This window comes from Anabrus simplex, chromosome 1 (genome assembly GCF_040414725.1).
Source record: "Anabrus simplex isolate iqAnaSimp1 chromosome 1, ASM4041472v1, whole genome shotgun sequence".
NCBI lineage: Eukaryota > Metazoa > Arthropoda > Insecta > Orthoptera > Tettigoniidae > Anabrus > Anabrus simplex.
Window position 1 is genome coordinate 1,103,632,324 of NC_090265.1, and position 26,221 is coordinate 1,103,658,544.

Below are 26,221 nucleotides of genomic sequence, written 5' to 3' on the forward strand. Positions count from 1 at the left end.
TGACCCCAAATTTTGCTCACGATACACCACCAATGAACAACAGATTAATTCTCGGAGATGAATGCGGCCAGGCATAGGACTAAATACTCTATTCCACGTATGTCCGAGATTACGTAAAATGGAATTCTTTCCCTTCACTACTCTAAGGTCCTTCCTAACCTGGAAAAGGATAGTGTTCCACTGCTTTTTATAATCAGAATAATGAAATAAATAATTCAATAATTATAAAAGTGCTACTAAATAGAAAATAGGAAGGGTCGATAATCTAGATGTTAAGTCCGTTTAAACAACAAGCAAATCAAACAGAAAATAGAAATTCAGTCAGAGGTAAAAGGTCATGTTTCGTCCGCAGGTGGCTCATTTCATTTCACTCGAATAAACTTTGTTACTTAAGAGTTAAGAGACATAAAACTAACTCAATTGAAACAACCCACGAACCTTAAATGTAACTTCTAAAATAAAGTTGTCTTTTTATTTTTAAACTTGCCTTGCTCTTTTAGTTCCTTATTTTTATCCTTGCCACGTTATGTTTCGCTTAACGTTCCTCGCATGACGTGCGACACAAAAAGAGAAGATATACATGTGCTTGGCAATATGAAGAGATATAGCCGAAGAATAAACGCCCCGATGGGGAGAAAGGAAAATTTAATTAACTTATATGGACAAACTAAGAGTTGAGGTACGACAAATATATAATCATAAACAGTACTCATCAACTTGACATGAGGTAACAACAATTTATTAATTAAATTTATCTGAGTTTACAGTTCATGTATTATATTAAAATATCTAATACCAAGTGTTAGTCTTAATGAGTTTTTATAATATACAGATTAATTTACCTTCTTTTTTCGTATAAGATAGAATTGTCGGATGACAGACACGTCATTGGATCTTCTAAATGCGGCCATACACACAAAAATATCACTCTCGTAAACTATATAACCATGAGCTCTCAACTCCTAAGATGGGAGTGATAACAACGGACACCCTACATTACCTGTATCGCTGCCACGTACTTCTTTCAGATTTCCCACCTTCAACTTTCCTGCCTGGCTTGGACAACCCTTGCTCTCTTCCAACTTCAACTACAGTACAACAGCTTTGTGAGACCTTTTCACGCTTTTTCATTAGACTTCTGTTTCTTTCGTCGATACCATCATTCGTCTCCGGGTCTGACATCCCTCAGTCATATGCTTTGAGCTAAAATGAATTATATCCACATCAAGTTTATATTTAAAAGAATATTCCCCAGTAGTTTTACAACTACAATACATGCGCTGGAAACTTACGGTTATGTTGAAACGCCCAAGCAGTTCGTAATCAGCTTGAAAAAACCACACAAAGACGAAGAGATTGCCAACAGCCTGTAATAAAAAAAACAGATGGGGCGGCCTTCGCCTTCCAAGAATCTAAGAATATTTTGTAGAGTTGAAACGGATGATGGTCTATCATTCAGATCTCTTTATAACCTTTAATCTATACTCTGAAAGTACGAAGATTTCTAAGCAGTATGACTAGGAGAAGAACATTAATTGGAGTAAGATAATGCATAAAATCAGATTCATTAACTATCAACACGATTATGCAGAAATAGTCATATGCATGTAATCGACACACAAGTGCTTGATGATATTTCACACTAGTAGTTAATAATTCTAGCCCTCGATGCGACGGTGGTGATATAATAATGTGACCTTGTAGGGATATGGAATTCTATATTAATGTGGTGACTAATTTGGAAATGCCGAGTTACTCCTTATAAATATCAATGTGTATCACCGTTCAGATGTACGAGCCGTATTGCTTGGAAGATGAGGCTGTCTGCCTCAAAAGTGTTGCCGAGGACTTTTATAATGCTAAGTATCTTGAGAATGATGTATCGGGTAATAGAAACGAGTTTTTAATATTTTTAGCAATGTCCTTTATATTTTCAAATGACTAGTGCAGATTTGTTCTATTAGCCAAAGAAGTTCATCGTCCAGGTTGGACAGTGCCAATGCATTATATACCGTACCTTATGTACAGGCTACTGCCTAGAGAGCTTAAATCAAATTTGATAAAGAATAGTGTAAAGCATTCGAAATATTGGCTACCTGATCAGAATGTAAATAAAACATCGACATGATTCGACCCTGAATAGTGGTTTAGGAGATTGTGGAAGCTTTAATTCTACCTTATAAACCGCCACGTTTTACAAATAGTATATTAGGCCTACCAAGTTAGTTGTTGAAATGGCAGTGACGGTCTTAGAATACTTTAATCCACACATCAATGAATATATCTATCTGAATGGTATATAGATCGCCTTGCATCTAGTAGAAGTATTTGTTTATGTTGTTTCATGTTGGGTCAATGGTCTTAATTGCATATTCATATCATGTAGCACTGTGTATTTATGGTCAATTCGTACCATAAAAATTTTATTTTATTATCTGTAAAAGTGTATGCAGCTGTATTTATGTAGTTTTGTATATATACACTGGTAACATTGGTAGCATAATGTGACATTTTCCTCGTATAGATTTGAAATAATTTTTGCTTCATGGAGAACATAATTTACATTTATAATAATCTTTGAAATACGATGGAATGACAATACGTCAGTATAATAATGAAATGATTGACTATAAAACTTGAGGAAATGAAATAATATTTCGTAATTCACGTCATGATTTGATTTAATCGCCGCATGGATAATTAAAGAAATTGAGTATGGAAACTCGATATTCAAAGTATGACACGATTGAAGTTGTACAAACGCGACAAGCTTATACTGCCCGTTGTTGATACACCACACTCTTACCTTGGATGTCGAAAGGAACAGACGCAATTCTAAGCTTTGATACATTTTACATATTTATCGCCGTGTTACACACATAGAGATATCGTCGCCGTTATATAAGAGACGCGACCAGTAAACGTCGTACGGTCGAATTTATGGAATATAACATTTAAATTGAATGTTTAGCTGTGATAATTTCTTGAAGACTGGAGTCGTACAATTTCTCGACCGCGTGTATATTTCATTCAAGTAACTCTTAATTTAAATGCACTTGGCCAATGATAATGTGTACTATTGTGTAGCAGTGCGCTATGTACTCCAAGTTTTATTTGAATTTAGTGTACATATTTTTCCATTGCAATGAGCAGAGCAGAAAGAATACTCGAAATATGAGATTGATATCATGTCATCGGACATAAATCGAGGTACCTATGGACGTATATCTTCAATTGAAGACTGGAAATTCCAAAGGGGCTAAGTACCAAAATGAAAGTTTTGAGATAATTAAAGAAAACCAATTTATTCCCTGAACAATTACTTGACACAAATAATACACTCATATTGCACACTAGAGGCTGCTGTGGCCTGGTAGTTAACTCACAGACTTAACTGAACAACTAGTAAGCACATAGTACCAAAACAAAAATGATAATTTAGAAAAGGGCTAAGTCCATTTATCTTTTGATGACAAAAGGGGTAAGTCCACTTTTCTTCTGATGTAAACAAATTATTACAATAGCAAGAGGATGTGGAAGGAGAGTAACAAATACCTTCTTGTGACATTTTACACACTTTTAACTACAAATATCCTGGTAAAACTTCCTATATTCTTCAGGTAAATATTGAATAATGCTTAAAAGGTCTTTCTTCTTCTCCTTTGAAATACAATGGCGGTTCTCAACTTGCTTTATTTCAATGTGTTGGAAATCTGAAACAGATTTTCCCTTCTTCAGGACATTAAATGTCGTCCACTTTTCAAGTTCATTCAGGGTTCTTCGTATTTTGACTTCTCCTGGGGCAGTTACTCTGATCCAAGATGCAGTTGATATATTCAGTTTGTTGGTGGTGAGCAAGTTATCTGCTGCTGTGTTAAAGTCCAGAAAGTGAGAGTCATGCATTTCCAAAACTCTGAATGGCTTTGCATGACGTGATGATCTCACTAACTTCATCAGATCATCGGGAATAACACACTTCACTGTCTTCTTTCTCTTTTCGATCATTGCGAAATCTCGATCGCATGCCAGAAAGCTATGTCCAGATATGAGATATTTATGGTCAATACATTCAAACATACCACAAGAAACAAGGAACATGTACACGACTAGCATTATTTTGTTTTTATTTTGTGCGGAGCAGTTGTCACTCCATACACACAGCTTTCTCTTCATTGTAATGCTATGTAGTTGATTGAAAAATGTAAATAAACAGGACGCGATTTCATTGGCCCCACTGCCACCTTCACTCTCATTCCACATACACATCGTTGCGTCACCAGTATCATGCATATGTACTCCGAAATTGTAACATGAGAGATGTCTTAGATAGAACATATCTGAATGTGTAAGGAATGGTACAAACATTACCTGTTGGAGACCTATGGATACAGTGCTCGTATCACTATCTGGTAACGTTGCAAAAATTGCATCCCTTCTTAACAGTGATGCGGCTTTTTCGGCTTTGCGATGGTGCAACTCAAGTTCTTGCTTAGCTTTGTAAGCATTCTGGTGATTTGCCTTAGCTTCTAGAACGAGTCGGTCACATGTTCGGCATGTATCTGATCGTGGCTTTCGCAAGGATACATGTGAAATATCCGTAAGGAAAACTTTTCTGTAAAATTTATATGTCACATTAGTATCTGGATATTTTAGTTTAAAAGCAGTAAATAGCCTGTTCATATTAAGATCAGGGCTTAAGTACTCCTTCGTTGTACGCTTTCGACTGTAGTGACTCACATCTCTAGGCAACATTTTAATGTGGTTCCGAACCATCTGCCAATCTTCATCTGTGTATTTTCTGTTAAATGCTCCTCCTCTTTTGTCTTAGAAAACGGTATCACCGCCCTTTTTCTTCTGCGCCATCGACTGTATTTTTTTCTTCGAAATACCAAAAACATCCATAAAGGTCTTCTTACATACCTGCTTATGTCCACCCACACCATCAGGAACCGTAAAAATCAATGTACACTGGCGGCGACTTCGCTGTGGATCTGCATACTTTCCGTTTCGCCGACGTTGAACTGGAATAACATCCATGAGCCCCATTAAAAAAGTGCGTTGTGTCTGCTCATCTTCCTGGTAGAACATAGTAAATAAATTCGTCTTATGTTCTGCTGACAAGGAGTGACAATCATACCCGCATTTGCAGGTAACAAAATATTGCAAACGTGTTAGTTGTAATGCAACAAAGTTATATTTATATATTACTGTCGCTAATAACACTGCAAGAAATCCAGGAAACTGCTATAATATTCAATGAATATCATGCAATATTACTGTGAAGCATTAAATTTTAACGCACTGATCTCATACCTGCATGCTTGGCCGTTGCTTGGGTGATATTGCTTTTCCTGTTCTTGTCTTGTATGATAAACCAGACACTCTCCTTTTCTTCTCCACCACTCTCTTACTTACACTTTTGGGTTTTCTTTTCATTGTTTTTGGTCCAGCACAGTCTATAGAATCACTACGCACTGTAACATAAGCCATCTTCATTAACATATGGCGACTGATAAAGAGCAGAGCGCCAGTGGCAGAAAGTGGACTTAGCCCCTATCGACATTCATCATGCGCTGGATGTACCACCCGCGCAATCTAGGAGCAGTCATAGGAAACTATCAGGAGCACGTACGGACTTGGAACCTTTCTTCAGGCATTGGCCTTGATACATACCTCCTACAGGCAGCAAAATCTCATTTTTCACAAAAATGGTACTTAGCCCCTTTGGAATTTCCAGTCTTCAATTAGTAATCAAAAGTCACGCGCAATATTGATGATTTAATTAGATCTCATTCATTATTTTGAATTTCTGGATGTTAGATTTCATTAAATATTAAGTTCAGTGATGTTAAATGGGTCAGACAAATTAGGATCTTCGAAATAATAATTATGCATCGTGACGTTAAATGATATTTGTACCAGTAATGCTGTGTAGAATAGCAATTCTATTTGAGAGTTATGCACCAGATTTATAGCAGGATTGTACGGTAACATTATTTACAGGAGAATCGAGGACAGTGTTAGCTACATATTATTGAGAAGCTACGTATCATTGAGGATCTACATGTTATTGAATCTACGTGTTATTGAGTCTACGTGTTGCAGAATCTATGTGTTACTTACTGAAGTTACGTGTTATTATGAGTTGATATTTTATGAGAGAGGCATTTATTGAATAGACTCTTCGAATACAGAAATGAATAGATCGTTTATAGCAATGAAGTAATATAAAGGTAATAGAATGTAGCAAGGGAATGACAAGTCGTGCTCTCGTTATTTATTACAGGTACATTTCTACGAGAACCTAACCAGACCCAGTGAGCACCGGCAGTATTATTGTAATATTACGTATGTGCATGATAATTTATTTCAGCGTTTCATCGTGGAGCGATCCAGAATCATTGATCCAGTGTGGCTATACATATTGCAATATTTGGGATGTACTTTACCAATTCTCGAAACGAGCTGATGCCACGTTCTTGTTATTTTATTCGCATGTTGGTGTGATTCATTATTTACTTTGAGATGGTACCACATATGTTTATTACCTTTGAAATCAATCCTCATCAATTTCATGACATTTACATCTGAATTGAATTGTGTTATTTTAAAAGGGGAAGAATCTCTTTCATAATTTATGAGTGTCTTGATGTTGCTGCCATTGATGTAAACCTAACTTATATTGGTTTCAATGAAATAACCTAAAGTGTTGACGTGAGGATTTTTCTGAGAAGCGCGGGTGGAAGAAACGATAATTCACCAACTCAAACCAACTCAAACGGATTCAAATCTAAATTTCAAATGAAATTAAATTCAAATATGGCCAAGATTAAGTTATATTATGTATACTTGTATTTCAAATCATAGATTTGTGTAAATATTTAAGCCACGATTATATGGCAAATTTTAAATAATTTCCTTATGAAGTTTTTAAATATTCATAGGACTTTACTACTATTCAGTGATTTAATCAGAGTATAGATTATTCGAACTTTCAAATGGACAAATATTAGAAATACTTATAAATTTAATTGTATGTCACGGGCGTGTTTTTATCTCTTTTAAAATAAGCCATTGTTTAAATACGCCATTGTATAATCCAAGACCGCCATTATAGTCATCTATCTTTCAACAATGTAACGTTGCGCCTCCATAACAATACAACATGAAATATAAATAAACCAGCCATCCTACATTTAAGTTTATTACTTATAGTTAGGATATCCTTTCACATTCCTTCACTATGATAGTTAATTACTACCATTGCACGAGACGCCTGTCTGTCTCAGGTATTCTTATTCTTGTTATTACGACTATTCTGACTTAGTGATGAAACTGCCGTGAGAACCTGCGCCATGAGAGCTCCTGCTCCTTCAATCAAATGTATTTCAGAATCCTTAGCTGTAACATTTCTCTAGTTCATTTGCATAAATGCACTGCATTCAGAGCTCTTTAGTTCTTAGTGTGAAGTTCCTTAAATAAATTTTTCTGCGTGGTGTACTTATCAGCATTTCCCTAGTTATCTCTGAGTTTGCTCATAATCCTGGTAAATTCAGTTAACGGCATGCTGAAATACTAATGAAGGGAATCTTTTTATGATACACAAAGACTAAATATGTCTCTAATTCTATTCACTCTTCAAGAACAAACATTTTTAATCTAAAAATGACGTTTAAAAAGATGTTACAAGGGGATGAAACAAGGAACAGCACGTGTAGTATGGGTAGCCAGCAGACTCATGGAATCACGAGAAACACTTCAGTGAAGTGTTGAGTATTTCCGGCTCAGAGATGAACGTATTTAGGAAAGTTCTTGAGCAGAGAAGACGTTATTCCACAACTAACCTTTATGTTCTTGCCACTCATCATAACTTGAGAGCCATGATGGAAGGTAACGTTCCTCGTGTGGTTAATGAGGTTGCAGAGGACATTTAAACGAGCTTAATGTACCAAAATCTTGTCTGAACTTGAGAAATTTTCCATAAAGTTTCGCTATTTCCGTAGAGTAACTGGTCTCATTCAGGTGATCACTTTAAATACATTACTGGAAAGACAGTGACGATCCCTGTATAATTTAACTACGTATCGATTATTCATAAAGTGATAAGGAAACAGGGAACTAGAAGTCACGTAGGGATGACATTAAAATGTTAGTGCTGAACTGTAGAAGTATTGTAAAAAAGGAATGGGATTAAGTAATTTAATAGATATATACTTATCAGATATAGTAATGAGATTTGAATCATGGCTCAGAAATGATATAATGGATGCAGAAATATTCTCCGGAACTGGAGTGACCGAACTCGATAGCTACAGTCACTTAAGTGCGGCCAGTATCCAGTAATCGAGAGATAGTGGGTTCGAGCCCCATTATCGGCAGCCCTGAAGATGGTTTTCCGTTTTTCCCATTTTCACACCAGGCAAATGCCGGGGCTGTACCTTAATTAAGGCCACGGCGCTTCCTTCCACTTCCTAGGCATTTCCTATCCCATCGTCGCCATAAGACCTATCTGTATCGGTGCGACGTAAAGCAAATAGCAAAAGAGATAGGAACTGGAGTGTGAATCGTAGAGACAGGATAAGAATGGTTGGAGGGGGAGTATTCATTCTGGTGAAAGAAGAATTTGTAAGCTACGAAAAACTTAAAGATGAAAAACATGAAATTCTAGGTGTAAGGCTCATCTCTAAAGATAATAGGCAACTTGATATCTTTGGAGTGTACAGACCGGGAAGGAGTAGCGCTGACGCTGATTCAGAATTATTTGATAAGATAATCAGCTATGTGGGAAACGATAAGAAAAGGAACGTGATTGTAGCGGGTGGTCTCAATTTACCAAATATCAATTGGGAAGGTAATGCGAACGACAGGAAGCATGACCAACAAATGACAAATACGTTAATATGGGAAGGGTATCTGATTCCGAAAGTGATGGAACCAACTAGAGGGAAGAATATTCTGGATGTGTTGCTGGTAAAACCAGATAATCTTTATAGTGAAACCGAAATAATAGATGGTAGTAGTGATTGCGAAACTGTTTTTGTGGTAGTTAAAAATAAATGTGAAAGAAAGGAAGGAATTAAATTCAGAACTATTAGGCAGTACCATATGGCTGATAAAGCGGACATGAGGGAGTTTTTTAAAAGTAAGTGTGTTCTGTGTAAAACGGTATACAAAAATGTAAACAGACTCTGGAATGGGTTTAAAGCAATTGTTGAGAAATGCGAAAATATGTTTGTACCTTAAAAGTGGTAAGGAATGGTAAAGATCCACTATGTTATAACAGAGAAGTAAAGAGGCTAAGAATAGGGTGCAGGTTAGAAATAATTTTGAGTTAAAATGGCTGTGGACGTAAGAAGAAACTGAAAGAACTAACTGGGAAATCGAATTAATAAAGATTGGCGGTCATACAAATCTTAGTGAAAAATAGAGGACTATATATGGATAATTTAAGGCAGAAAAAGGGCCAAGATAGACATTCCAGGAATCATTAATGAACAAGGGGAGTATGTATGCGAGGATCTTCAAAAGGCAGAAGTATTCAGTCAGCAGAATGTGAAGATTGTTGGCTACAAGGATAATGTCCAGATAGAGGAAGTGACCAGTACTTAAGAAGTATTAAAATTTACCTATGACAACAATGACATTTGCAGTAAGATACAAAAGTTGAAAACTAGAAAAGCAGCTGGAATTGAGAAGGTTTCGGGGGATATACTAAAGACTATGGGTTGGGATATAGTACCATATCTGAAATATTTATTTGATTATTGCTTGCATGAAGGAGCTATACCAAAAGAATGGAGAGTTGCTACAATAACCCCTGCGTATAAAGGAAAGGGTGACAGATATAAAGTTGAAAATTACAGGCCAGTCATTTTGACATGCATTGCATGTCAGCTTTGGGAAAACGTTCTTTCTGATTATATTAGACATGTTTGCGAAATTATTAACTGGTTTGTTAGAAGGCAGCTTTAGTTTAGGAAAGGTCATTCCACTGAAGCTCAACTTGTAGGATTTCAGCAAGTTATAGAAGATATCCTGGATACAGGAGGTCAAATGGACTGTATCGCGATTGACCTACCTAAGTCATTTGATAAGGTAGAACATGGGAGACTACTGGCAAAAGTGAGTGCAATTGGACTTTACAAAACAGTGACTGAATGGATGGCTATACAGGGTGAACTTTAATAAAACCGACAAACTGCAGGGACTTATTCCTGACTGGAAATGGAGGAAAAATCATATGAACATTTGTCCGCAAATGGATCGTTGCTACGGTAGATGGCACTGACGAATGAAATTTTCTCTGTCTACCTGCAGTGTGTTTCTTCTGTTACAGAGAGTGTGATTGAAGTAGCGTACTGTCGGAAGCATAATGGTCCGGTATTCATGTCTGGAGCAAGTCGAGATGTTGTTTGTGTACGGCCAAGCCATGGGAAACGGTCGAGGGGAAACACGGCTATACCAGAACAAGTACCCTCACAGAGACCAACCACATCACACAACGTATCAAGCCATTTGGGCGTTTGTGTGATCATGGGTCCTTTCAGAGAGACGAACGTGTAGGGAGGCAGCGGACTGTGCGTACACCAGATCTGGAGGAACAGGTTCTACAGGAAATTGACACGAACCCTAGTACAAGCTCAAAGCAAGTGGCCCGCCAACATGGTGTAAGCTAGACTACGATTATGTGTATCCTGCATGACAACCGCTATTATCCCCGTCACCTGCAACGAGTGCAAGGATTATCAGCAGCGGATTTCCCTCTACGGGAAGGAATTTTTCGATAGTTTTTGCAGACACCTTTACAAGAAATGGCATCGTCAATCTGCATAATCTTCATCTGTGGGCTACAGAAAATCCTCGGGGGTTGAGCGTCATACCAGCATCGGTTCAGCATCAATGTTTGGCCAAGGATTCTTGGCGACCACATATTTGGACCAGTTATTATTCCACAACGCCTCAACGGAGGAACGTGCCTGGTCTTCCTGCATAATACTCTGTCTTCATTGCTTGAGAATGTGCCTTTGGCAATAAGACTGGTTGTGTGGTTTCTGCATGATGGACCACCACCCCACTTCCGCATTACAGTTCGTCAACACCTCAACAACATCTTCCCCATGCGCTGGATAGGACGCGGAGGCTCTGTTGCATATCCTCCTAGATCACCGGATTTAAACCCATCTGGATTTTTACCTATGGGGATATCTAAAAAGTGTTGTGTATGCTGAAACATGTCTTGATGTTTAGACCCTTCAACAGCGTCTTCACGACGCCTGTGACGCTATTCGACGAGATGCCGGAACGTGCAAAAGAGTGATTCAATCCATGATACGACGTCTGAACGCGTGCAATGTAGCCCATGGAGGCCACTTTGAACATCTGCCGTGACGTGGATGCGATTCGACTATGTACTATGTTCCGGGACTATTTGTTGTTGTTCCACGCACACCGTCCATTTCCAGACACATGTTCGAAGGATATTTTTTCCTCCATTTCCAGTCAGGAATGAGTCCCTGCAGTTTGTCGGTTTTGTTAAAGTTCACCCTGTTTTTCTAGAAAATAGAACTCAGAAAAGTAGAGTAAGCGAATCTTTATCTGTACCTCTAATAATTAAGAGAAAATTCCTCAAGATAGTGTAATTGAACATTTATGTTTTCCTATATATATATCAATGGTAAGTGTAAAGAAGTAAATTCAGAGATATGGCTTCTGTACAGAGTAATAGATAAGTTTCAAGATTGTGAGCAACTGCAAAAAGACCTCGATAATGTTGTGAGATGGACAGTAGGCAATGGTGTGGTGATAAACGGGGTTAAAAGTCAGGTTGTGAGTTTCACAAAAAGGAAAAGTCGTCTCAGTTTTAATTACTGCGTTGATGGGGTGAAAGTTCCTTTCGGGGGTCGTTGTAAGTACCTGGGTGTTAATATAAGGAAAGATCTTCATTGGGGTAGTCACATAAATGGGATTTTAAATAATGGGTGCAGATCTCTGCACATGGTTATGAGGGTATTTAGGTGTTGTAGTAAGGTTGTAAAGGAGAGGACATATAAGTCTCTGGTAAGACCCTAACTAGAGTATGGTTCCAGTGTATGGAACCCTCACCAGGATTACTTGATTCAAGAACTGAAAAAACAATGAAAAGCAGCTCGGTATGTTCTGGGTGATTTCCTACAAAAGAGTAGCGTTGCAAAAATTTTGCAAAGTTTGGGCTAGGAAGAACTGGGTAAAGGAGACAAGCTGCTCGACTAAGGGGTATGTTCCGAGCTGTCATTGGAGAGATGGCGTGGAATTACATCAGTAGACGAATAAGTTTGAGTGGTGTCTTTCAAAGTAGGAAAGATCACAGTATGAATATAAAGTTGGAATTCAAGAGGACAAATTAGGACAAATATTTGTTTATATGAAGGGGAGTTAGGTATTGGAATAAATTACCAAGGGAGTTGTTCGATAAATTTAAAATTTCTGTGCGATCATTTAAGAAAAGGCTAGGAAAACAACATATTGGGAATCTGCCACCTGCGCGACTGCCCTATATTCAGATCAGTATTGATTGATTGATTGATTGATTGATTGATTGATTGATTGATTGATTGATTGATTGATTGATTGATTGATTGATTGATTGATTGATTGATTGATTGATTGATTGATTGATTGATTGATTGATTGATTGATTGATTGATTGATTGATTGATTGACGTGTTTCATCGTAAGAGGAAACACAATGGTGGAATTTCTCATTTCTTGTCTCTTGATGAATTTTTGAAGGCATGGAACTCAAGAGTTATACAACTACATAGGTACATGGGAGTTAGTGGTGAACATTCTTGTCAGTTTTATAAAATACTAGCTATGGTCCCCGGCATTGTCCGGATAGTTTTTGTTTGTTTGCCTTTAATATTTGTATTACTAGTTTGTTATATGTGAAGTAAATTTGTATAGAATTTCTTTTTGAGACCTTGATTGATATTTTACGATCTAATATGTAAGTTTTATACTTATTTAGATATGTCTTATTTCTAGTTTTAGATTATTTAATTTTCGAGTAAAAATTTGCCCTTTTGGAAGCTCGAATTGACTGGGAATTATCTGATCCTGTTAAGAACATAAGTGATAACTATATGTATCCAAACAGTACGCCTCGCCCTATAGATATGATGTGCACGATTTCAACTGTCATTGAGACTGTCACTAATCAGCCTTGCGACCCCAAAAGCAGTGGGTTAAAAAGTAATGTCGGTCATTTTAGACTATGTACTTCTAAGCCCCTCTCAGCCCCCTTCAAAACGGGGCTGAACGTGGATTTAGCCGGTATCCAGAGCGTCACAATTCGTTTCAGCGACGATTAAGGAATGGACTCGATAATATCGTTAACATTCCATTATTTTTAAACGCCATCTTCCCCATTCCTCAGTCCTAGGAGAGTTAGGGATGCCTCATCTCCATAGAAGTTTTCTTTCCAGATGGTAAGTCATGTGTGTACCACGTTTCATTGAGAGCTTTTCTAGAACATACAAATATACATCCATAATCTCGGTTTATTTATATTCATTTTCCCCCTTTTCGTTCTCCATACTGATTGCGGCCAGTTTCCACTTAACCAGCATCCAGAGTGGCACAGTTCAACTCAGCGACTTCTTAAACAGTGGTTTCAACATTACTATCAGTCATTTTCGTTTATTTTTATATTTCTCCACCTCCCTTAGGTGTTCTGTGGGTGTTTTACCCCATCAGTATATTTTTGAGATAATAAGTCGCATGTGTAAAAATTGTGTATGAGGACTATGCTGGAGGAAACACACATCCGTAATTTCGGTCATTTTGGGCATTTTCGTTTCCTCCCCTTTTCATCTCCATACCGATGGGAGCTAAAAATAGACTATAAGACATCTGGAGTGTCATTATCCACCTCAGAGACCCCGATAACTATGGACTGTAGATTAACATTTGTCGTCGTCTATTATTTTTATATTTCACCCCTTTCTGCATTGTTTATGATTCACTCCCGGCTCTAATGGTGCTAGGGTATCTTACCACCATAGTGATTTCCTTAAGATAGAAAGTCATTTTTGTTGAGAGGTATGCTAGAACATACACACAAACGTCCGTAAAATCGGCCACTTTAGACATTTACCTTTTTTCAGCCGTTCTCACCCCTCTGCCCATTCGGAAAGAACTCCGTCTTAAATGGCATCCAGAGTGTCACAGTTCATCTTAGCGACTATGGATTCGACAAAAATATCGGTCGATTTTGGTTCTCTTGGCTCTCTTACCCCAAGGTATTTTTTCCAGATAGGAAGTCAGACTTGTATCAATTTTGTTTGAGAGCAATGCTGGAACATGCAGACATACGTCCATTATCTCGATCATTTTGAAGATACTGTTTTCAACTCTTCTCACCCTCTATGCGGAGGGAGGCTGAATTCGTACTTCTAAAATGTCCGGAGTGTCACTGTACATCTCAGCGACCCCCAAAACGAACGGACTCGACATTTTTTTGATAATTTTTATACCTCACCCCCTCCCACCCTAACCCTATGGGTGCTATGGTTGTCATATCACCACGCAGTTTCTCTCCCGATAGTCATACATGCACCAAGTATAGTTGAAATCACTCCAATAGTCTCGAAAACTATTGATTGGAAATTATTATTTGTCGTTTGAGTTATATATATTTCACCCTCTCCCCATGTGGTTCTAGGGATGTCTTACCCCACCCCCACAGTATTTCAGATAGTAAGTCATATTTGTATAAATTTTGGTTGAGAGCTATGGTGGAATATAGACACATACGTTCATTCCCTCGGTCATTTAGGAACTTTTATTTTTCACCTTTTCTCACCCCTGAACGGAAGGAGTCTGAACTTGGACTTTAAAAAATCTGGAGAGTCACTATTCATCTCGGAGACCCTGAAAAGTAGGATTCAACACTATTTTTGATTAATTTTATATCTCACTCCCTCGCACCCCCACGCGTGGCAGTGTTGTCGTAACTCCTCGCAGTATGTCTCCTGATAGTAAGTCATAACTGTACCAAGTTTGGTTGAAATCACTCCGGTAGTCCCGAAAACTATGGATTCAACACCAATGTAGGTTGTTTTTAGTAATATTTAACCCCCCTTTCCTACGGATTCTAGGGGTGTCCTGAATCCACAATATTTTTTCCAGATAGTAGGTAATATTTATACAAAGTTTAGTTGACAGCTATGCTCGAACATACACACAAACATCCATAATCTCGGTTACTTTGGACATTTTCTTTTCTTCGCCCATTCTCACTCCCCGACGATTGAGGCTCAACTTGGACTTCAAGAAATTCAGGATGTCACTAATCACCTCAGGGACCCCGAAAACTATAAATTCGACATTATTTTCGATTTCTTTATATCTCACCCCCGCCAACCCCTAGGTTATCGTAACCCAACGCGTTTTATCTCCAGTAAGCCATAAGTATGGCAAGTTTGTTTGAAATCGCTCCGTTAGTACCGAAAACTATGGGCTCGACACTATTATTATTTTGTACATATTTATATTTCACCCCCTCCACTAGTGGTCCTAGGGGTGTCTTACCCCCATAGTATATTTTTCCAGATCGTAAGTCATACTTATATCAATTTTGGTTGATAGCTATGCTGGAACATGCGTACGTATATTTTGGTCAATTTAATATTTAACCTTTCCCAACCCATATGCCAAATGGGCTTAACTTTGATTTTAAAGAAATCCGAAGAGTTACTATTCATCTCAGCGACCCCGAAAACTACGGATTCAACGCTATTTTAGATGATTTTATATCTCATCCACCCCTAACAGTGCTATGAGTATCTTACTCCCGCGCGGTTAGTCTCCTGACAGTAAGACAAAAGCGTACCAAGTTTTGGTAAAGTGGCTCGAGTAGTCCTGAAAACTGTGGATTCAACATTGCTATTGATCATTTTTGTCATATGTTTCTCCCTCTCCCCTAGGGATTTTAGGGGTGTCTTGTTTGCACAACATTTTTTACAAATAGTAACTAATATGTGTAACAAATTTAGTTGATAACTATGCTGGAATATACATACATATATCCATACTCCCGGTCATTTTGGTCATTTTATTTTTTCACCCTTTCTCACCCACGATGCCAAAGGGGGTTGAACTTGGACTTTCATCTCAGCGACCCTGAAAAATGTGGTTTCGACACTATTTTTGATTATTTTATATCTAAATCCCTGACTCCCTGCAGACAAGGATGCTAGGGATGGCTTACTTCCACAGTGCTCGTCTCCAGATAGTATGTCGTAAGTGTACCAAGTTTGGTTGAAATTGCTCCAGTGGTTTAGGAGGAGATGTGCCATGCACACACACACACATACACACACACACACACATATCCATTTTTACACTGTATTTAGATTGTCGATGTGACAGAATAATGAAGAACACCTTTACAACCACATTATCTTAATAAAGACTATGATAATTTTCTAATGATCATAGGGCATTCCTTACATCTAGTTCCTAACATTTCATAACAGTAATTCTAAAAATGTTGTTTAGAGGAGAATCATTTTAAATTAAAACTGCTATCTTTTATTAGCTGCAATTCTACAAACATTGTTTTCATGTGCATTACTTCTTAAGTGGCCCTGAAAATGTGAAGATTGTACATTAGTGTGTATAGTTTGAAGTTCTTCACTCTGTTTTAGATCATTTTTTCCTAGTTTTTTTTTACTACAGCTTTCTTCACCTACATCAGTATTTATACGTTTTAATCGCATAGTCTGAGGGCTATAGTCGCAAGTAGATGCCTGAGCCTGCTGATGTAATGCTACTACGGGGTACCGGTACACTTCTACGTTAGCAAAGTATCCCCCGCAAACTTCGCATAACGCGGATAAAATGATCGGATGTTTTATTTTAATATGACGTGCAAGGATATCCCGTCTTGTAAACGCAGTCTAACAGTGCCCACAAGGGAACATAGTGTGACTGTGTTCAGCACCTTTATGTCTAGAAAGAGCGTCACGCCTTGCAAAGTCGTTAATAAATACAGTAGATCACACTTAAACATAGCAGATGCTCATACGAGTAATTCAGTTAACTGCTACAGCTTGTTGAATCTCTTCAAAATATATAAAATGATTATTCGCAGGCTACCTCATGATATACAGGGTTATTCACCTGCAAATATCTTCTAAACCATTAAACATATCAGCATTTAGTTTTCATATTCGTAAATGGTACGCAGGGTCTTGTAAAATTACGTGCTACTTAGTCTCTTGGGGTGATTAACAAACGAGATATTGATACTAACTCAATATTTTTAAATAGAAGGGCACAAATTTATACAGCTGATTTAAAAGTTCATCTACGTACAAATTCAAATATGTAAGAATTTTCAAAATCGGACAATTACTTTTTGAGATATAAGTAAGAACAGCATGCGCTGTTTTGCATGCCGCATCAGACGGCGTAAAGTCGGGCAAGGACATATTGAGGCGCAAGCAGTTTCCTGGGAGTGAGTTCAGCCACAGAATGGGTACCAGGCATGTAAGCACCTCGTACACATGTGATGGGTTTGCAAAGTGTGTATGACAGGCGAACACATGACAGGACAGAAATAGTTGATGTGCTTAAAACGAATAAAATAAGTACTTTGCCTTGAAAGGAACATAACGAAAGCTATAATCGTCACTGGTTTTAGTGTACAGTTCATACTACTCTATGAGTTGAGAAATAAACATAACACAAAACACCGGAAGAGCTCCTTCTAGAAAAGCAAATGTTCAGAGCTGATCGTAGTGAGATGGCAGCAAAACTATTATTTATGTTTTATTTTACACGCATTAATCACCGCAGAGCTCCAGCGCGACTGTAGTAGCATGCATTCGGGAGAGCGTAGGTTCGAGTCCTGCCTCGCCCAACCTGACATTGATTTTCATGGTGCCCCATGTTCAGTACAAGGCAAATACCCGATAGGAATCTTTGTGATAGGCCACGGCCGACTTTCCTTCCAAATCCTTCCCATTCCCATCCGTAAGAAAAAAACGCTAAACTGAGCGCCGCCTATTACATGTCAAAACAAAACAATACAACTTTAATCTCCCTTCCCTGTTGTGTGTTCGCCAGTCATACAATCACGTTGCACACCCAGGGTATGTTACGGTACATCACATTATGTTTACAGTACATGCCTGGTATCAGTTCTGTGGCTGTAATCAAGGCCAGGAAGCAGCTTGCGCCTCAATATGTCCTTGCCTGACTTCATGCCGTCTGATGCGGCATGCAAAACCGCGCATGCTGTTCTTATTTATATCTCAAAAAGTAATTGTCCTATTTTGAAAATACATATTTGAACTTGTACGCAGATGAACTTTTAAATCAGCTGCATAAATTTGTGCCGTTCCATTTAAAAATATGGAGTTAGTACCAATATCTCGGTTGTTAATCACCGCATGAGGCTAAGTAGCACGTTATTTTACAAGACCCTGCATACCATTTACGAATATGAAAACCGAATGCTGATATATTTAATGGTTTAGAAGTTATTTGCGTGTAACGTGTTAGGTGAATAACCCTGTATATTTAATAATACACTTGAAATTCCTTTTTTCATACCTAAGGAAGTAGAAGCACTCTTGTAGAAGGTAACGGGTGAAGATGTTACCGCTGTCAAAAATATAATAACTTCAGCTAACTCGTTAACTCACGCTCTTCAGTTGAAAATCCTTCTGTCGAGTAGCAAGGTTTAAAACTAGAAGAAACGAAAATTCCATTAATAAAAGTCAGATACGTTTACCAGTTTGAAGTTAGAAGAGGACAACAATTTAGCAATAGAGATTAGACGTAAGAGTAAAGAGTCAAACATAGTTTCAAAATTAAAATCGGAAAAATAAGTGTTGACAAATAGCGGTCAGACATAGTCGTGAGTTTGAAGTTAGAAGAGACCAGCAATTTACCAATAGAGATTCAGTCTAGCTCAACCAAGCAAAGGGAACGGACGGGTCGTGTGGTGTGTGACGGTTGAGTGGAGTGGAGTAGGAGGGGGGAGTGGACGTTTCAAGTGAAGTGTGACGAGGAAGATGACGCGTATGGAGCAATCCCGGGTCATTATCGGGAGATGGCAGGGAAAAATGAAGAGGGGAACTACAAATAGAAAGGAAGGGAAAAGAGAGATGAGAGTGAAGGGGGAGAAGCTTTTGGAGGCAGGGATGGTTACCGTGCTTCTGGTTATTGGGGGCGTGGAAGTAAATCCAGGCCCACAGAGCAGTGGCAACATGAGCTGGGAAGATATAGAAGTTATAAGGAAGATGGTAAATGAGGTAGTGGAGGAGCTCTGCCCGTTTGAACAGTTAGGAAAGATGTTACAGGTGCAAGTTAAGGGGCATGAAAAGACGAGGCAATGGATTCAGGAATACGCGAAAGATACTAAGGCAAAAATTGAAAGCAGTGAGAGAGAAATTGTCACTAAGGGAGAAAATGAAAAATATGGCAGAGGAGGTGGTAAATCTGAAGAAAGAAATTGCAGACAGCAGTCAGAATCATACAAAGATATCCATATTTATTTACGGTGTGGAGGAAGAAAGGGTAGAAGCTAAAGTGATAGATGTCATTCCAAAATAAAATGAAAATTAACTTCAGTGTGGTTGATATACAGTAGATAATGCTGAGAGGGTAGTTAAGGTGAGGGAGCGCAGAACCATACAAGTGTCGCTGATATCTTCATTGATGGTGGACATAGTGACAAGGAAAGCCGGCAATCTACAGAGTGTTAAAATCGGGGTTAAGAGGGACTTGAGAAGAGAGGGGGATAAGAATTCCAAAATTTTGAAGGAAGATTTTGTTAAAGCAAGACTGCAGGGGTTGAGGGCGTATATTAGGGGTCAGATACTAGTGGTGAATAATGGGAGTTGGACTCGAAGTTGGACAGTGATGAAACTGAAGGCACTGGAAGAGAGCCTGAAGCAAGAAGAAATCAGTAGGGCAGGTGAGGACGTGCATAATAGTAAGAGAGGAGCACCTAGCCGAAGTGACATCTTAGAAGCAGTTTTAGAAGGACTCAGGGAAGCACAAAATGATTGGAGGATGGAGGTCTTTGCGAGAAAAGAAATGAGGATACAGGAAGATACGGTGGTGGGACACAAGAAATGTCAAGTGGTCAAAAACTAAATGAAAATAACGGTTTGGGGGAGGAAGCAGAAATAACAGGTGCCTAGGCTTAAGGGAGAAGCTTGAGCTTAAAGGAACTATGGGGTGAAAGGTAATAGTAACGAAGGCATAGTAACGAGAAGTACAAGTCGAGTAGTATTAGTAAGCTGGATAGTGATGCTAAAGTGAATTTGAAATGATTAGTGAATTTAATGTGGAGTGTGATCGAGAGATTATTAGATTTAGAGTAGAGCATTTACAGAAACCAAGTTTTGACCAATAGCGGTCAGACATAGTCGAGAATTTGAAGTTAGAAGAGACAAACAATTTACCAATAGAGATTAAATGTGAGAGTAAAGAGTCCGTCATAATAGTAAATTTGAAAACGTCAAGCATGATTCAGTAATAATAATAATAATAATAATAATAATAATAATAATAATAATAATAATAATAATAATAATAATAATAATAATAATAATAATAATAATAATAATAATAATAAGCACTTACTTTATCAAGGTTCTTGATGAGTAATATCACACACGCTGTTGATAGCTCCAGACTTCAAATAGCAATCCAAAGTGCAAACGTATGCATATTTCTTTTCCACGTGCAGACACGACAATGGCATGTATAAACACCTGAACAAAGAGCTAGCTCTAACATGAAACGTATTGTTTGCTTGTCAGCATTATTGTAATCCTTGTTGTTAGATGAACACCTGCACAAAAAACCAACATATGAAAATTCTTTCTAACAGTTCTGATGATTCCTGCGCGCATCTAGCTTGCGAGGTACGAAGAATGCAGTAACATGAAGCTTTCTGTTTGCTTGTCAGCATTATTGCGAGCCTTGTAGTTGCAATACAGTAACCGCTTTGGTGTCTAACAACGTGAGTGATTAACACGTCTTTATTCTAGATTTAGTCATTCTCAGCTGGGTCGAGGGTTTTCTTCCATATTGGGGTTCTGATAATACGCGAACTCCTGCGGGACTGAATTCCTGCATCAGACTATATTCTAGATTATATAATTCCACGCTAGGTCGGGTATTTTATTGGGTAGTTCTAATAATACGCGAACTCCTGTAAGGCTCATAATTCAGACACCAGACATTCCTTTCTTATTGAGTACGCATGTTGAGTATTCAGTACGAGGGTGGGTTCGAACCACTAAATTCCGGGCAAGTCAGCCGTGCGGTTAGGGGCACGCAAGTGATGTGAGCATTACAAGTAGGCAAGTCTCTAGAATTCAAATCTATAAGCTCGAAATGCGCTGCCATTTTGTTCGAAGTTCAGCTCCAAGTCCTGGGAACTTAAGTAGGTTAACGCGTGGTCAGAGTAACGGTAGGCCTGTAGTTATCCCGGGTATACTACTCAAGATTTACAGCCGCCATCTTGTTTCAAGTTCAGCTCCAAGTCCTGAGAGGTTAAGTTAGGTTAACGTGTGGTCAGCATATTTCTATTTCTATGTTATTTGTTCAAATAATTTGTAAAAGCCACCTATAATTGGAGCGTGTCTCTGTTGGTGGCACATTTATTAAATAAATAAATAAATAAAATAAATAAATAAATAAATAAATAAATAAATACATAAATAAATAAATAAATAAATAAATAAATAAATAAATAAATAAATAAATAAATAAATAAATAAATAAATAAATAAATAAATAACGTTAGGCCTGCAGTTAGCCCGGAAATCGAACCTAAAGTCAAAAGGCATACGTATTAAGCTTTATAGCCGCCATCTTGTTCCAAGTTCGGCTCCAAGTCCTGGGAGGTTAAGTTAGGTTAACGAATGGTGAGCGTAACGTTTGGCCTGCAGTTATCCCGGGTATCGAACTTGAAGTATGGCTGGGGGATTTTATTCTTTATTTGGGAATTCTGATAATATTCGAAACGTGAGGAGCTAAATTGCGGCACATTTTTTTCTTATTGTGCATGTACGTTGAGTATTCAGTACGAAGATAGGTAGGGTACTCGAAATTATTGTTAGGGTGTGTGATTGTGCATAAGTCACGCACTTGTGAAAACAGTGAACTTTTTATTCCCTTTCTTATGTCTCAGCAAATACTTCCAATTCTAATCAACATGCACGTTCAGTCAATTTTTTGCTGATATGTGCAAACTAAGTTCATGCTAAAACAATGTACTTGTTATTTCATCTCTTAGCAAGTACTTCCAAGAATATTCAACTTGCTCGTGCAGTAAATTCTTTTACTGAAATGCATTTCGTGTCACGACTTCAACAGCATTCCCACTTCGTACTAACAGTCCACACTTAGTCTTCAGGAAAGGAAAAGCTTGCCATTGATTTTTCTCTTATTCAGTTATGCTCTTTAATTCTGAGTCCAAGTTAGCTCCAGGTTCGAATCCTAGTCGTGGTTGTGGATTTCCCGCAGCTCAAACGTTAGATGTATCTAATTAAACAATAGCACTCGAGCTGTGTTGTTTCAATTAAACGCACAGGCTACTAGTGTAGAGTTATGCTTATTAGTTACTCAAGTAGAGGAGCTCCGGGTTCGAATCCTAGTCGGGCCTGTTCTGTCCAAGATAAGACTAGTGTCCGATTTTCCTGATTAATGTTGAGCTTCAGTTGAAGAGAGTTCCAAGTTTGTTGGAGAGCTCTGTTATCATACTGTGTTAAAGGAAGAAGGGTAGCATGCGATAAACCAAATAGTATCAACCGAAGTGATATAATATAGTATAGAGCTTAAGCAAAGAGGTCATAGCAAAGGGAGGTTCGGATAATAATAATAACAATAATAAATGATTAAACCATGGAATCGCGCAGTAAGAAGGAGCTAGGGCAAGAGAAAAACCAATATTTAACAATATGGATAGAATATATTTAACAATCAAACATAGTAACAAGATAAATAAATCGAAGACAAATTTAAACAAGTGGTGAAAGATAAATATGTAAAACTTGAGAAAATTAGAGAAGTGTGCCATATTTACAAATAGAATTTCCGAAATGCATGTAAGAAAAGGCTATTGAACAATTACAAGCGTACAATGAATACCTGAAAGGAAAGAAGTACGAAAAGAAAGGGGAAAGGGAAGTTGGATAAGGATCAGAAACGGGGAAAGGATTTCCTTCACCGGGTATTACTACGTTACGAGAACAGAATTTATAAATAGCATACGTCTTAGAAGACAACTGAAGTGATTACAAATAATTTTATATTGTCCGTAGCGCAGTTCGTGTAGAAGTGCAGTCTTTCATATGAGCTTTCAAAATACAAAGTGTTAAGTCGGCGGAAGAAATGTTCAGCAGGCAGATGGCCCAGATGAAAATTTAATGTCCAAATAATGATAAATCTTGCTCACCAAATTGTTTGAAGATATACAGTCCAGATGGAATTGACATAATACAAAGTAGCGGGTTATTTAGGTGCTCCACCACTCCGAGACGAAAGCAGACTCGAATTGTGGAGCAGCGGAGTGGGAAACATATAGTGGTGTAGAAAAATCTAGAAAGGTGAGGAGGCTACAAGCCAGCAAGTTCGAGAAGCATATCATCACGTGTCCAGTAGGTGAGCACACAGCGCACAGACAACGGAGAAAGCGAAGCGTAGAGAGGATGGCGTGAGTCACGTGATGAATGACGCAGGCAGAGCACAGGTGAGCGGAGTAGTGGAATGCTTGATGCGGCGACGACAAGATCGAAGAGAACAGCAACATACAAGGTAGGGAATGCACGCTGTAAATTCGGCGATCGTAACAAGTTCGATATCAGTTCTTCTTTTGTTCAAGGGGGTCCTAGACTCGATCTCGGTGTAGGTTAGAAATTTTGACTAATGTTACTTTTTTAAGAGCACCCCCAGACTCGATCTCTTTTTTTGGTCAAATATTAATAATGTTATTGACTTTATGTCTTATTAACGGCTTTTTAGATACACCAAAGTGCCAGAATTTAGCCCCGCAGTCATTCTTCTCTTGTTCAAGACTCGATCTCGGTTTGGGTCAACTGTTAATAATGATATTGCATTTACGTCCTAATAAATACGTTTCGGAGTCGCCCAAGTGCCGGAATTTAGTCCCGCAGTTGTTCTACTTTTGTCTAAGGTAGTCTCAAACTCGATCTCTGTTTTAGATCAAAGTCCATGTTCCAGATACTAAAAATATGAATAAAGTAAATGTATTAAGACTTGTATCGCCCTAGTCCCATCTGCAACAGCCATCTTGTTTCTATTTCTGCTCCAAAAGCCCCTGGACCGTGTCTGATCTTGTTTAGTCAGGTTAAGCCTGGGATCGAATCTCAAACTTGAGACTGTAACGCCCTTATAAGTTTAAGCCTGGCGTCAAATGCGTGCCTATTAGGTTAATTTAGCACTCTTGACCATACTTACGTTGGTAGTTGGGTTCAGCATGCACTTTTTTATCAACAAACTTGGGTATATTATGTTACGGCCCTTAAGACTATGATGGAACCCGAGGTCTGTGAGGTTAAGCCTGGACATGTAGTCAGTGTAACATCATCTGACGTTAAAGATGAACTCTTAGCCATCCGCACTAGTAAGGTCATGTGCGGTTAAGCATGGACTCCTAGTCAGCACTTTCCATGAGGCGGAGGCCTCTCCCAGGGTGCCGGAGGAGGGTGTGGCCGCTGAACCCCTGAAAAACTACTACTTCTTTGTCCAACAGTATCCGCGGACCTCTCCATCATTGAACGCGTGTGAGATAACATTGGAAGGGGACTCCATCCCAGTATCCACCTGTGGCATCTGGAGGGACAGCTGCAACAACTGTGGACGAACTGGCCTCAGGAGGGGATCTAAAGGTTGTTTGACACAATTCCGAACCGCGCCCAGGGGTTGCGACACCCTACTGAAATAGCGGCAACATTCCACCTGTAACTGCCAACGGCTTTGTCTCCTTCATCCAATATTGTAATCAATTCAATAATGGCCTTTCATCACATGTGGTTGCATGCACTTTCAACCACTTTTCTCGCTCGGTGCTTTAGTTTCTGGCAGCTAGTGTATTAATCAATTAATTAGCCAAGCATATAATAAAGTATTTTAAATCTTCACTTAAAAAGCAAACACTGTTCAGTCACTAATCATCTTCAAAAGGTTACATTCCGAACATTTCGCTAGTACTTTCGTCAGGTTCACTTTTACTGTCACTGCTGCTGTCATCGTTGTCATTACTTATTATGATAGAGATTCATTTCTCTCTTTTTCTAATCCCCCTCTTTCATAATATACATTTTCATTTTTACACAGGGTCACAAACGATAATCCAGTCATTTTCCCCTAGTTCTGAAATATCTATGTCTTCAAAATCGTTTAACATCATCAATTTTTAAAGGTGGTTTCATTAGTACTAACCCACTGTTTTACACTTACGGATGAGTTCTATGAGATTTATATCTGGACGGTGTGGAGGTAGTTCCAGTACTGCATGTAAATAAGAACTACTATTTCAACAATTACGTACGTTTTGTGTCGCTGCTGCTAATGAAGTTGAACTTTCATCACTGAATCATTTAACCTGCAGCCAGTTTATCATAGCATCCTTATTAGAATTTAATGTCGGGACCTCGTCCTTCTGCGTGTTGTGATACGAGGCATTGTCAATAATAAGCACTGAATTGGGTTCCAATTTAGGGATCAACTTCTCTTTCCACCAAAGAATATTCATATATTTGTGGTTGCCTTCACTTTTCTTGTGAGGCTGGTAAATAAGCAGCGCACCTATCACCAGAATAGAGAATAATCTGTCACGGCGTTAACACTCCTGAAGTGCTACCTTACGTTCAGATCTTAGGCGTACGATAACAACTATGTATATAGGTTTAGACTTCATATATGATGGGATGGCCTTCCTCCTTGTACATTTTTGTGGCTGGAAGGTGAGGTTACTCGCTTATTATAATGTCATATTTCTCCATTAAAGCTCTTCCATTATTTATAGTTGTCTTCCACTCGAAGCCTAACTCCTCCAAACAGCTGCAACCTCCACAGGAACCACTCTTCTAACACAGGCCGTAATTTATGTACTGATGGAGTTGTATTCTGATAAACGTAACATTTATGGATTGTGCGTCGAATAACATACTTATAAAAATCTTCAATG